Source organism: Ailuropoda melanoleuca, chromosome 1 (genome assembly GCF_002007445.2).
Source record: "Ailuropoda melanoleuca isolate Jingjing chromosome 1, ASM200744v2, whole genome shotgun sequence".
NCBI classification, from domain to species: Eukaryota; Metazoa; Chordata; class Mammalia; order Carnivora; family Ursidae; genus Ailuropoda; species Ailuropoda melanoleuca.
The window spans coordinates 53,029,924-53,044,890 of record NC_048218.1 but is presented as its reverse complement, the minus strand read 5'-3'; positions in this window follow the sequence as shown (position 1 = coordinate 53,044,890).

Below are 14,967 nucleotides of genomic sequence, written 5' to 3'. Positions count from 1 at the left end.
TGCACACGTAACTACACACTGCTGCTGACCAGTGAGCGCTTGTCAAGCTTTTTAAGAGGAAATACACCGGGCTGCTGGTGCACCTTTGCTTTTCTCCCTAAGAAATCCAGAATTTGGCAAAGCAGTCAGAATCCAGAGGAGATGCTGTGTTTGCTGTACTCAGAGCCATCCATGTGGCAGTTCAGCAGGACCCTGCCAGTTTTGTCATCAGTGAACATCGTGGCTGATGAATTAAGGCCTGGATACAATCTCTGAAGAGTATCTCTAGCTTTGCTATAGGAAAAAAGAGAGAAGGGAATACTTGGAGAAGGACTTTCTTATCATAGCTTTGGCTTTCCCATTAATCTTACTTTCTGCCGACGATGCCCTTGTGCACTGTTATCTTCAGGAGTGTTAGCTGTAAGTCTTCCTGCAGGATGATTGAATTGTTCAAATTTCCCTCTCTTACCTTCCTATGGAAAGTACCAAGACAAATGTTCCTGCTGCAGACTAAGACAGAAACACTACTGAGTTTCTTAGGAAGTACATTAACCATGCTTTTTATTTTCTGTATTCTGATGCTTTGACATTAGAGGTCTTGCTGACCCTGGATGACTGTCCCTTCCAGGACTAGCCAATTTAGGCATAGTAAGAAATTTGCTGTGAGGATGCCTTTCAAATACAAACCAACCAATTCAGAGCCCAAAGTCCCAATCGCTTCCTTTATCGGGTTCTCAAACTATGTGCCATCATCTACTAATCACCTCAGGGCCAGATACTGGGCAACTAGGGAGAGCTGCTATGCCCCAGAGCCCATAGAAATTATTCCACCTAGTCAATTCTAATCCTGTTTACTCTGCCCCTCTAGTTCCTTTCCATGGAAACCAGAATAATGACTATACCCACCTCTGCCCCCTAACTGACCCTGGTGCTTCTCCATGTGGCCCTCCATGATGTGGCATGTCCCTCCTCTTGGGAACTATGAGTAACTATCATAACAGTGAACGCATGCTATACTGAGTGACAAATCACAAGAAACTGTATCTTGAGGTATGGTTCCCCCATGAGACTTTCCCTGATCCCATCAACTTACAATGAACTTATCCTCTTGTGAACATCCAATATCACTGCCTGTGACTCTCATGTGGAGACATACAGACATTTAGATCCATGCTACTTCACAGTAACATGTACTGTTGTTTAAATTTCTTGTGTATGATCTTGTTCTTCCAACTGAAATATAAATTTCCTTAGGACATAATTTCTCAGGTGTACAGTTCTCACTATCTTCCAATAATAACTAATGAATTCATGAATGAATGAACAAATATAACTTATTGAATTTGACCCAAGGCTTACAAAGATCTTCCTTTTTCTTTTCTTTTTGAACTTTCTCTTAAAAAATTTTTTTTTGAAGATTTTATTTATTTGAGAGTGAGGGAGAGAGAGAGCAGGAGCTAGGGGAGAGGTAGAAGGAGAGGGAGAAGCAGGCTCCCCACTGAGAAGGGACCTGATGCAGGGCTTGATTCCAGGACACCTAGATCGTGACCTGAGCTGAAGGCAGACGCTTAACCGACTGAGCCACCCAGGCGTCCCTCTTCCTGTGTAGATAATCCATTTGCCTAGTATGTCTCAGTTTCCTTACCAGTAAAATGGGGACAGTGAAAACAGTACTTTTATCATGGAACGTCATGAGGCTGAAAATCAGGACATCTGTCTTAAAGAGCTTATAGTAGTGTCCAGCACAGAGCAAGCCCTCTGTAAATCTGAGTGGGTGTTGTTGCCTCTATCACAGTGGCACCTAAGTTGAAGTCAGCTTGACTCTTTCCTGCGACTTGCCGCTGGTGTAGAACGCAACCCTAATACTGCCTTCAGTTCAGCCTACAAGTCTGCATAAGTGTCTTAGATGATAAAGACCTAGAGGAGCTTTGTACAATAGCACGTGTGGTTCTTCAAGATATAAATACGTTTTAATGATGTTGTGGACTGAATTATATCCCTTCCCCCTCCGTATGTTGGAACCCTAAGTTGAAGCCCTATATTTGCAGGTAGGGCCGTTAAGGAGGTGACTAAGATTAAATGAGGCCATAAGGTTGGGACCTTAATATGATAGAGCTGGTGTCCTTATAAGAAGAGGAAGAGACACCAGAGATCTCTCCCTCTATGCACACACAGAGAAGAGGCCATATGAGGACAAAGCAAGAAGGTGACTGTCTACAAGTCGGGAAGAGAGTCCTTGCCAGAAATCAGCCATGACAGCTCTGCAATCTTGGCATTCTAACCTCCAAAACTGAAAAAATAAAATTTCTGTTGTTTAGGCCGTTTAGTCTGTGATATTTTGTTATGGCAGTCTGGGAAGATGAATACAGATAATAAAGGTTGTGTTCCAAAGATTAGATGTAGAAAGAAAAATCTGTTATAATTTGGGAATTGGACTAAGAATAATAGAAGAACCCTCTATTTATGGTAGAATTAGCAGGTCAAGGGATGCCAAATAAAAAGTGGATATTACACATATGTGAATCTGCTCAAGGATGATACAGAAGAAATAGCGAGGACTATGGTCAACCAGATAGTACACATCCTGTTTCAAGACACTGAAATCTCATCATCTAAAGCTCCCATACAGGCTAAAGAGAACACATCAAAAGAATGCTGGTCCTCTGGCCCTGTGCTAGTGATTGTCTTTGAAAGTACTGGTAAGTGGGATTGTCCTCTGGAGAGCACAGATGTGGGGTGTCATGAGTGAATAGGATCTAGACAGTAGAGAGATGAGGAAAGAGGGTGTGAGCGAGGAAGCCTGGTAGGGAGGAGGCTGCCAACAACATTGACTCCTAGGACTGGTAATGTGACTCAGATCCATTTTGTCGGAGAAGAGGCGCCGTATAAAGAAGACTGGAAAACGAGATGGAAAGGTTCAGACTGCATTTGGCTACAAATTCTGGACTAGTAAATTTGGAGGTCAAGTGGTTCATTGAGCAAAAGGAAGTTATCATTCAAGCATTGTTTTTAAGGAAATTGTAAATACTTGTTAGGATGTTTGGGAGAAAGAAGGAATTGGAATGTGTTCCCGTGACCACACACACTTACGTAGAGGCTGGTTTGCTATTTAGTGGGAAGTGGTAGATTTCAGGAAAGCAAATCACCTGGGGATCTTGTTAAAATGTAGAGTATCATTCAGCAGATCTGAGAGGAGGTCTGAGGTTCTGCATTTTGAACAAACTGTTGCTGATGATCCTGCTGGTCCCTAACCACGCTGTAAGTTGCAGGGAAATGGATGACCTCTAAATTTACTTGTACTTCCTTGATTTTACTGCCTATCATGCTGAGAAAACTGGCTGAAAATTTACATTCAATATCAGCTTGAGTCATTCTGCTCATCTCTAGTGATGAAATTGTGTATTCAGAATGCCAACTCAAACCTTGCAAAAAAGTGATTGTACACACCTCTTTGCCTTGCAATGACCGCACCACACACCGTGAGCTAACAGGAGCAAGGAGAAAGTAAACACAAGATTTCAAAAAGACTGGAGCTAGACTTGGACTTAATGATAAAGGCAACTTTAGAATCTCCAGAAAGAAAGATATAAAGGGGACTTAATGATGTATTTGTTTTGTTTTGTTTAAGAATATAGTTTGACTATGTGAAACCTAAAAGAAAAAGTAAAAAATCATAGAAACAGAGTGGAAAGAGGCTCCCATTGTGGGGGAAATAGGGAGAAGTTGGTAAAAGATATCAACTTTCAGCTATAAGATGAAAAAAGTCTGAAGATCGAATGATAATGTGTTGACTTAGTTGATAACACTGTAAGTACAATTGAAATTTGTTTAGAGAATAGAACTTAAATGTTCTCACCAAAGGGAAAAGAAAAGATACATATGTGAGGTGATGAATGTGTTAATTAACTCAATGAGGAGAATCATTCCACAATGTACATGTATATCCAATCACCACAATGTACACTTTATTTTTTAAAAAAATATTTATTTATTTGAGAGGGAGAGAGGGAGAGGCAGAGCGAGAAGCAGACTCCCTGCTGAGCAGGGAGCCCAACATGGGGACTGATCCCACGACCCATGAGATCATGACCTGAGCCGAAGGCAGCTGCTTAACCAACCGAGCTATTCAGGTGCCCCCCATGTACACTTTAAATATCTTACAATTCTATTTGCCAGTTATACATCAATGAAGCTGAAATTTGAAAAAAAAAAAAGAGTATAGGTTGGCTTTCTCACTCAATATAAAACTTAATCTTGCTATATCATCATATCCACATAAAGCTGGATGTGAACAAAATATTTTCTCAAATCATTTTTCCTAATAGCTCCTTTTAGACATTGAAGGTGTAGTTATACAGAAAATACTTCCATCAGCAGCATGTTAAAATATTTAAGAACCACAAACTTTCATTTTTAAGGAGTTTTCTACCTAGGTACTTTTTCATTTTTAATTCTTTGACATAATCACTTTTACAAAGTTAGTTAAAAATTATTACTCTAATATTTGCTTAATCCACTCTTCAAAAGTACTTATCCATCGTTTTATCTGTTGGAAAGGTAGGAAGTAGATCTTGCAGAGGAATTGAGATGAAGGCTAATGATGAACGGAATTATTTTTAACATGAAATATTATGAAAGGGTGATTATAAAATAGAACATGGTGAAGCTGACTTGTTTCAAAATCAAAAGGACCTTGAATTTTAATAATAGGAGTAGTTCCTCCGATTTTTGTTTATATAAAGTACCGTAACTATAGAATAGTAGAAGTTAAGAAATGGAAAACATTCTTTGAAATCCTGTGTTTCATGACCTTCATTTTACAAACGAGAAAGCCAAGGCTCGGAGCATCAGAGTGACTTGCCCATGACCACTCAGTATATGAGCAGCAGAATTAGAGGAGTGTGGTTCTCTCTTTGCAGCAAAAGAGCTGTTTCCTTGATATCATACTGCTATCTTTTGGATAACCAGTGATATCACCATTACTAAGATTAAATATTGTCCCTCCATATGCCCTGTCATTTTGGGAGAGGCATGAATGATACCTGTGTGTATTCTGGGAATCTCAGATTTTACAGAGGAAGAAGGCCTTTAGTTTGTCCATAAAAAATTGGGTAGCAAATGAATGAGCAGAAGGATGAAGCAGGGTCTCAGGACCCAGAGATGGCAATGTTAGCTAAAGCATGAAGAGCAGAAGTAGCAGGAGATAATCCTGGGATCTGAGGACAGTGAGTGCCTGGAAGGATTGGGCAGCAAAACTGGGTGAGAAGGTGGGGCCAGCAATAAAAATCTAGGAAAGCCAGGAAAATAACTGAACTCAATGTCATAATGCAGAGCCAGAACCAGAGGTGTCCTGGGAACCAGCTGAAACCAGCCGTGAGAGCTTCTCGTCCCAACTTGGAGTTGAGTAACATCACATCAGTAGCTTGACACTGACCGTGGTGGGAATTTTTATACCGTAAAAATCAGCAAACCCCACTAACCAGGATTTTTGTTGTTGTTGTTCCTGGAGAGCCAGTGCACCACCATATCTAGACAACACGGAAATCCACGCTCCAGTAGCTGGTCTAGACCGTGTAGCATGAAGGAGAAATTGAGAGGAGGACTGGGGAGATGGGAGCCTCCAGCATGCAGTCCGATGAGAATTTTTCAAGACATGTTCTCCCATCCAGTTTTCACAGTAAGTATTAAGTATATGTCCATGGCCCTTTAATTTGTAGAACGCAGAGATCCTAACTTCCAGATCATTCGGTCTGGTGCTATACATAGCATTCTGAATTTTTCAGACTTTGGCTCAATTCCAATGTGCTTCAGGTAGGAAGAGAATGAGGACCCCCATCAGGAAAAGAATAAGCTACGAGTAAGAGAGTCTAAACCCTGAAAGTAATTTTGTATTACATTAAACTCTAACTCACATCTGCCACACATGAGGCAAGGTAAGCTTTCCATCAGAAATTACCGTTATATTGACTTCAGTCAGGTGGAAGGCTCCCAGCACATGTCACATCATGATTGTTATTATTGCCGTCAGCACATCACCGGCACCAGAAGCAACAGCACTACCATTTATTGAGCAGTTACCCTAAGCCGAGCCCTGTGCTAGTCATTCAATAATTATTTATTAAGTGGTTACAGTGGGCCAGGCTTGTGCTAGATTAGTGGTTCTCAGTTTTCTTGGTCCCAGGACCTTTTTACACTCTTAAAAGTTGTTTAAGGCCTCAAAGGGCTTTGATTGTAGGAGTTATAGCCATTGATATTTACTGTACTCAAATTACAACTGGGATATTTAAAACTATGTATTGATTCATTTAATTATAATAATATAAGCCCATTACATGTTAACATAAATATTTTTTATGTAAAGAACTCATATTTTCCAAAATAAAAAAAATTCTGAGAAGAGTGGTATTTGCTTTATACTTTTGCACTTCTCTTCAATGTCTGATTTAACAGAAGACAGCTAGATTTTCTCATATCTGTGTCTGCATTCTGTTGGTTGCAGTATCTCTCACATTTAGTTTCTGGAAAACTTCATTTTACAGTTGTGAGAATGGGAATAGAAAAGGCAAATAATGTCCAAACGTTCTTACTAAAAATGGTTTTGATCCCATGGCTCCCCTTCCAGAGTTTAGGGACCCCCAAAAGTCCCCAGACCACACTTTAAAAACTACCATACTAAATTGGGTATTTAACCTTTGGACTTTATATCGTAAGGTTAAGTCTCTGGTGTGCCGTATTTAAGCCCACAACCCTATAAGATAGCTACTTCTATTGTCCCCATTTCCAACATGGGGAAACTGAGGAGCAGAGAAATATATAATATGAACGTATATTAGTAGAATTAAAGGTGGCAGAGCTGGTACGCATTCTAGGTGTGTCTGATTTCCGAGGTGATGCTCGCATCCACTATACCACTTGCTTCCCAGTGCACCTCACAGATAGCAAAGTTCATTACCTACATTTTTCTTTTTTTTAAGTTCCACCAAGGGCATCTGGGTGGCTCAGTCGGTTAAGCATCTGCCTTCGGCTCAGGTCATGACCCCATGGTCCTGGGATCTAATCCTGCAATGGGCTCCCTGCTTAGTGGGGAGTCTGCTTCTCCCTCTCCCTCTACCCCTGCCCCTGCTCATGCCCTCTCTCTCTCAAATAAATAAATAAAATCTTAAAAAAAAAGTACCAGCAAGATAAAGTTCAATGATCTTCTGAAGAGATCCTTTACAAAAGAACTTCTAATCCAGTAGCTGTTACTATTATTTTGTCATAACTGAAAATAGTATCCCTGGGCAGGCCTTTTTTTTTTTTTTTTCTTTTTGGAAGGATGGCAAGTGGCTGGGACGGCTGATGTCCTCTGAGAGTTTGGAAGTGAAGGAGAAGAACGTGGAGGAAGACCTGACTGGGAACCTACTGTCTTTGAAACAAACCCAGCTATATTGAGATTAAACAAGGAAAAGGTTAGTGTGGTGTTTCCAGTCAGTCAGACTACTGAGCTGCCATGGCTCTCAGGGTTCTCCGTTCCCCCAGAGATTGCTTCCTGGCTGCAGAGGTGCAGTGGCACAAGTTAATAGGTTTTCTTTACTGAGCCCCGACAACAGACCTGGGTGCTATCTACGACCGTAGTTACGGGAAAAATGGGTTACAGATGTCATTGGCAGATGACCCAGGGAGGGAACAGACAATAACTATGACATCATCATAATCCATTGACAAAACTTCTCAGGAGTTTCATAAATAAAGCTCTCTTTACATATAATCTCTACTTCCTGCTACCTCAGTACCGTGAGGTACTGAGCTTTTCAGCTGTAGCTACCACAGAATTCGTTCAAGAATTATAACACACGGAAAGAATGCTCAAAGATCACCTGGATTTTCTCCGGCATTCTAATACTGCAGTAGAAAGAGCATGAGCTCTGGAGTCATAGAGCCGAAGGTGTAATTGCAGGATCTGCCAGTGATGAATTGTATGGTCTTGGGTAAATGAGCTCCTGAGCTTCAGCTTTTCCATCTGCAAATTGGGGAAGACAAAATCATCCTCATGGGAACATTGTGAGGCTTAAATGAGACACTAAGGAAAGGGCATAGTCCAGTTCCTCGCATTCAAAGACAGATGTTGAAAAGACATTACTTCCCCTTTTCCTTCTAAGTACAGTGACCATGTAATTTATCATCCCAAATGAAACATTTCTGAGAACAAGGGGAGGTCAGTTAATAATTATACCTGAACAACTGATGTAAACTGGGAACATCCTGGGCAATTCAGGGGCATGATCACCCTTTCTTCATGTAAACAGTTCTGGAAGGCAAGTGGGCATTGGTACTGACATAATCGTGTAATGTTAGAGTAGTGCTTTTTTTCTTTTTCATTAAAAAATTAATAGATAATTTTCAGAACAGTTGTAGATTTACAGAAAATTGAGATCGTACATAGCATTAGTTCCCATATACCACCAACCCTATATACACAGTTTCCCCTATTCCCATTTTTCCTCCACGTGGTACATTTGTTACAAGAGCTGAGCCCACGGTGATACGTTATTATTCACTAAAGTACATGGTTTACACTAAAGTTCACTCTGTGTCAAATAGTTCTATGGGTTTTGACAAATGCATCATGTCATGTGTCTATCTACTATTTCAAAATCAGACAGAATGGTTTCAACATCTAAAAATCCCCTGTGCTTTACCAGTTTATCCCAATCTGCACCCAAACCCCTGGCAACCATGGATCTTTCTATGTTGTATAGTTGGAATCATACCACATGTAGTCTTTTCAACACCGGCTTTTTTAACTTAACTCTATATGCATTTAAAATTTGTCCGTGTCTTTTCGTGGCTCGATAGGTCATATCTTCTTATTGCTTAATAATATTCTACTTTATATATGTACCACAGTTTGCTTATCCATTCATCCATTAAAGACATTTTGGTCCAGTTTGGGGATATTATGAATAAGGCTGCTGGAAACATTCATATGCAGGTTTTCATGTGGATATACGTTTTTAACTTGGGAAAATACCTAAGAGTGTGATTGGTGGATCACATTAAATAAGACCATGTGTCAGTTTTGTAAGAAACTGTCAGGGGGGGGGCGCCTGGGTGGCACAGCGGTTAAGCGTCTGCCTTTGGCTCAGGGCGTGATCCCGGCGTTCTGGGATCGAGCCCCACATCAGGCTCCTCCACTATGAGCCTGCTTCTTCCTCTCCCACTCCCCCTGCTTGTGTTCCCTCTCTCACTGGCTGTCTCTATCTCTGTCAAATAACTAAATAAAATCTTTAAAAAAAAAAGAAAGAAACTGTTAGGGGGCACTTGAGTGGCTCAGTTGGTTGAGGGCCTCTCTGACTCTTAGTTTTGGCTCAGGTCGTGGTCTCATGGGTCATGAGATGGAGCCCTGCACCAGGCTCCATGCTCAGTGGGGAGTCTACTTGAAGACTCTTTTCCTCTGCCCCTTGTCCCCTTGTGCCCCCCCCCACACATACACTCCTCTCTGGAATAAATAAATAAATCTTTAAAAAAAAAAAAAAGAAACTGTCAAACTGTCTTCCAGTGTGATTGGATCCTTTTGGCTTCCCAATGAATGAGTCTCTGTTGCTCGCTACCCTCGTCAGTATTCAGTATGGGCAGTTCTTTCATTCTTTTTGTTTCTCAGGTCATCACTCATTCATGTAGTCCTCAATATATAGCTAGCAATTCCTTGATTATAGAAATCATTTTGTGCTTAAGTTAAAGTAGTTAAATCCTCTTCCCTAACTTTCGTCCCCTAAAATGTGTCAATCATGCTTAATCTGAAGAGCCAGCTTTAAACCTCAACAATAGGAAAGTCATGTTTATTTTTGCTCAGATAAAGAACTGCATAAAAATTTAGTGTTTTCTATGAAACTATTGTTTTAAAACAACTTATTTCTTTTAAACTGGAGAGGAATAGAATCCAAAACTATTAATATCTGAATTTTCATGTATTTTATTAAATTTTCAATATTAATCACTTGGGAAAGGAGAGACAAAAGGAGAGAGGTGAGGGAAAAGTTTTGCCACTTATCGAATACCTTGGGTTTTTTATTTACTTGTTTGATGTTTTGCCTGTTTTGCTTTTGCCAGAGTAGCACTAGCCAGTTGTTTTTCATATGAAAATCTTTGATTAGGAAGTGAGTCCCGAACTCCCCACATCTAACACCTGTGTTTGTGCTTAATATGATCTGAGTAGATAGTAGAATGAAATGAGAATGGTGCATGAAACCAAATGTTTAAAACCGAACACATCATCTCCTGACCTCATGAACCTATCAGAGTTTCCTGCTGTCATCTCTCCATTCTGTTTTTGAAACCTCATTACCCATGTCACCCGCATTTGAAACTGTGCTGTCATCTTTGACTCTCTTCTCTCTCCCTTACCACTTGTTATAAGCTGTCTTTATACAGAGTGTTGTTTTGTTTTGATTATGCCATTGTATGGTTGGAGCAAATGAGAAAAAGACAGCTGGAATGTCTTGGCAAATGTAACTTTGGATGACATTGCTAGACCGGAACATACAAAACTGAATCTTTTTTTTTTTTTTTTAAATAGTAGTAGGCTCTTATATAACCTGTCCTCTTTAAGATTTCAAGAAAATCTTAAGAAGGCAACCTAATATGCTTCCTCAAATCTTGCGCAGTTGCTAGGGGAAAGAAGAAAATGATCTCCAATGGTCAACTATTATAATACACATTACCTAGAAGAAGAGACGGATTTTCTACTAACAATTTTCTATTAACCCCTCGGCATTCATTCATTTATCAGATTCATCAGCGAAAACCTTGGAAGATAGGACAAAACTCACTTCCCAGCACCCCACTTGGCCTTCCTCCAGATAATCTTTGACAATGACACCCATGGCATAGTATCTTTCTAACTGCAGAGCCAATCAAATTACTCCTCCATGTAAAATTCTTCAATGGCTTTCATTACAAGAAGATGAAGTCTGAAAAGATTTTGGTGATTTGCCTCTGACTCATTTTTTCAGCCTCTCATCCTTGGCTACTCCTTCAAGAGCAGTGTTGTCATTCTCAGGTTCTTCCGCTCTCTCCTACACATGCTATAAAGTTCACTTGATAATCTCCTACTTATCTTCAGGACTTAAATGAGGCAGCATGTCCTTTCTAAAGCATATGTCAGTCATCAAGGTGGAGTTTACTTATTCACTCAGCAAGAAATCACTGAGGGCCTACAATGTACCCATTGCCACTCCAGGGGCTGGGGGTGCCGCTGTGATCAAGGTACATCAAATTCTTATTCTCCAGGATATAGAATAACGTAGAGGAAATGGTTGGAAGGGGGATTTTCACCTAATAAAGAAATACATAATAATAAATAAATTATAGGTAAATAAATAAGAGAATTTCATGTAGTGCTATAAAAACAACAAGAAAGGAAAAAGCCACATAGCAGACGGGAACTGCTGGAAGCTGAAGTGTGGCAGGCAGAGTAACAAGCCCCCGAAGATGCCCACCCCCTAACCCTGGGCAATGAGTGTGTTGCCTTACATGGCACAAAGGATTTTGCAGTTGTCATTAAGGTGAAGGATCTTGGGGAGAGCATGGTGGATTATTCAGGTGGTTCCAATCAAAGCCCAAGTTCACAGACGAGGAGAAGCTTTCCCATCTCTGGTCAGAGAGAGAGAATGATGGAAGAAGGGGCAGAAGATGCAGCATGGCTGTTTTTGAAGATGAAGGAAAGGGACCGCGAGCCACGGCATGAAGTGTCCTACATGCTGGAAAAGGCAAGGAAGCAGATCACCCCCCCAGGACGGGCCCGAAAGGAATGCTGCTCTGCTGACAGCGCCCGCGGCCCCGGTGTCAGACTTCCGGCCTACAGGATGTGAGATGACAAATTCACGTGGCCGAAGCCACTAAATCCAGCCACTAAGGACCAGTTAGTCACGGCTGCATTCCCTGAGGAGGAACCCTTGAGCTGAGATCTAAATGACAACAAGAAGCCAACTCATGGACTTCCTAGGCAGTGTGGTCCAGACAGAGGGAAGCGTACATCGCTGAGGTCGGGGCAAACTTGGCATGCTTTGCCGTGACGGGAAGGCCGCGATGACTGCCATGTGTTGGGGAGGGGCGAGCAGTCCAGGAGGAGGTCAGAGCTCCAGGCAGGCGCCAGGCAGGCATCAAGAGCCTTTTGCTGCTTTAACTTCCCTTGTGCCCTGCCATCATTAGACTGTGCGCATTTGGGGACTCCTCAGTTCACTGTGAGGCCCCGGAAAGCCAGAGGAGCAGGGACTGGCCCTGGCACAAAGTAGTTGCAGTGCCTCAGACCTACGAGTTCACAAACGTACAGCGGCGGGAGAGCTGTTTGAGATGCTTTAGAAAAGCAGAACAATAGTAAGATTGATCTGTTTGGAAATACCAACTACTGAGAGCTCCCCGAATTTTAATTTCTTGCTTGTCGTCATTTGGGTAACCATTTTACGGCGTGTTAAGGGAAAGTGATTTGTGGTAGTATGTGACTCAAAAAGCAGCAATTCAGATGATAAAACAAAATTGTTGTCTGAGGTCCCTGGTGGGATTTTCTTTAACACTGCTATCATAATCAGGTTTATTTCTAGCTTAAAAAAAAATAGCAATAGCCCTTGGGTGTTTATTAGATGAAAATGTTTCCTAACAGTTAAAACTATTTTGAAAACCAAAGTGGAGATAACGTATATTCTATTATTGCAAGCAAGTATTTGTAGGGGGCCTACTATGTGTCAGAAGCTTATCTCCTGCAAGCCCCACTCCACTTGACCGAGGCCGAGGCTGATGATTTATCGTTTCCATTTCAGAGATAGGAAACGCAGGTGCAGGAGGGGACTATGACCCAGGCCTCTGGCTCCAGAGGCTACATTCTTAAATACCAAGTTATATCCCTCCCCTCCCCCAAGGATGGGGTAGAACCAGGAATTAAACATAAAGTCTCTCAGGAAAATGTTGGAGTGTCTATGTATGGTATTTAAAGGTATTTAAAATTTCAACTCTACAAGTCCTGGTAATTTGTTTCTCTCTGTAGTTACTACCTGATTAAAGATCATCAAAGAATCCCTTGTAAAATATACTTTTGATGGAGCAAAAAGGGGTAGGGCTATGACGGCATACCTTTCCTGAAATTGTCTGTTAAAAAATAATTAGCTTGGTTTCTCACATTATGATCAGAAGAAGAAAATGCTGCTGCTTTTGTCACTGATGGATGGGATAAAATATTTTGAATTTAGATAATTTATTTCTTTTTTACATTTGAACAGCCTTCTAAGACAGTTCCAATTTGTGAGGTAATCTCCAAACATTTATTTATTTTTTTGTGTCTAATTTGAAGGAGTCTGGCAATATCTCTGCTTCAGACTGGTAGTTTGTATATTTAACCAGTCAATGCTAAATTACTTTCAATAAAATTAATTCAGGCTGTCACTATCATTGAAGATAACCATGTGAGATATATATATTCTTCACCTGGTTCAGTTGCCTGAGATGTTTTAGATCAATTTGGGGAAAATAAATGGAGTAAGTAAAATCAACACATGAAAATAAATACCTTCATTTTTAATTTGTTCTATATGTTCAGTACGCCCATCCATTAGTTATTCTGTTTAAATTACAATGAATTGGTACGGGAGGATAGATGTCTTCTGAGATTGGGTCTGATGTATTGGTGAAACTGAAGTCCAGAAATGAAAAATATTATTGAGTTCTTATTCAGTTCCCTTATCGGTTCACTGGATAGCATGTGGATAAATTATATCACATCTTATTTGTTTGTCCTGCTACTGACATAAGAAAGTGTCTTAGTCTGGTCAGGCTGCTATAAGAAAATGCCATAGACTGTGTGACCAAAAACAACAGAAATTTATTTCTCATAGCTCTGGAGTCCGGGAAGTCCAAAATCAAGGTGCCAGGTGGTTTCATGTCTGGTGAGGGCCAACTTTCTGGTTCCTAGAAAGATGTCTTTTTGCTAAATCCTCACATTGTGGAAGGGGCAAGGGAACTCTCTGGGTTTTTGGGTTTTAATCTGTGAAAAGGGATCTGTTGGACCGGCCTTAGCTTGCTTTAGACCTCAGAATAGAAACTACTTCAGAAGAATCCAGAGTCACCGGAGCATTTATGTCTTTTTCATTGTTGTTTTTGTTTTTTTTTTGAGAGGGAGTGTGCACTCATGCGTTCTAGTGAGCATGGGCAGAGGGATCGGGGTTCCATCCCAGGGACCTGAGCTGATGGCAGATGCTTCACCGACTGAGCCACCCGGGCGCCCCAGAGCATTTATGTTTTTGATGCTGCAGGAGAACGAGGCTGTATAGACTCTCAGGAAGTGAGGAAAGGGGTAGTCTCTGATCCTGTTTTTCCCCATATGGTGCAATTGGTGTAGTTGGTTCTGGGCTCTTAAAAATGTTAAACAGGTCTTTAGTCTTGAAACAAGCAGACTTTTACGTAGAGTTTATAAATTAGATACAGACGTAAAGAAAATCAGAGGGCACCCTCCCCCACCACACATACACACAAACCACTTACCATTTTGGAAAAAAAAATCAGTTAAATTGAGTCAGCCGGATAATTGGTCTCTCAATACAGTCAATTTCTTTAAACACTGAATTAAGAGTTGTTCTGGTTGAAACTAATTTTGCTTGTAGACACTAAATATGTGGTACTTAGGTTTTCTTAAATCCTAAAAAATCTAAATACTCTAAAAAAAAAAAAAGGAACACTCACCACTTCCTGCTCTGCTGTGTGGAAGTTAACTGCTGGATTTCTAGATAAGTTATTTTACGTAGACCAAGACTGCTTTCATTTGTTTGTTTTCTGATATCGTATAAATTTCCCGTAATTTGTCATGAAATTATGTTTGAATAAGAAACCCCCTTTCCATGCTTGTTTAACCCGATAACAACCTCGTGGTAAAACTCCTTTTTTGTGCTCCCTAAATCAAAATTACCTTGGCAGCTGACTTATAATTTCACACTATCGGTGGCCCACAGCACACCCAGCTTCTTC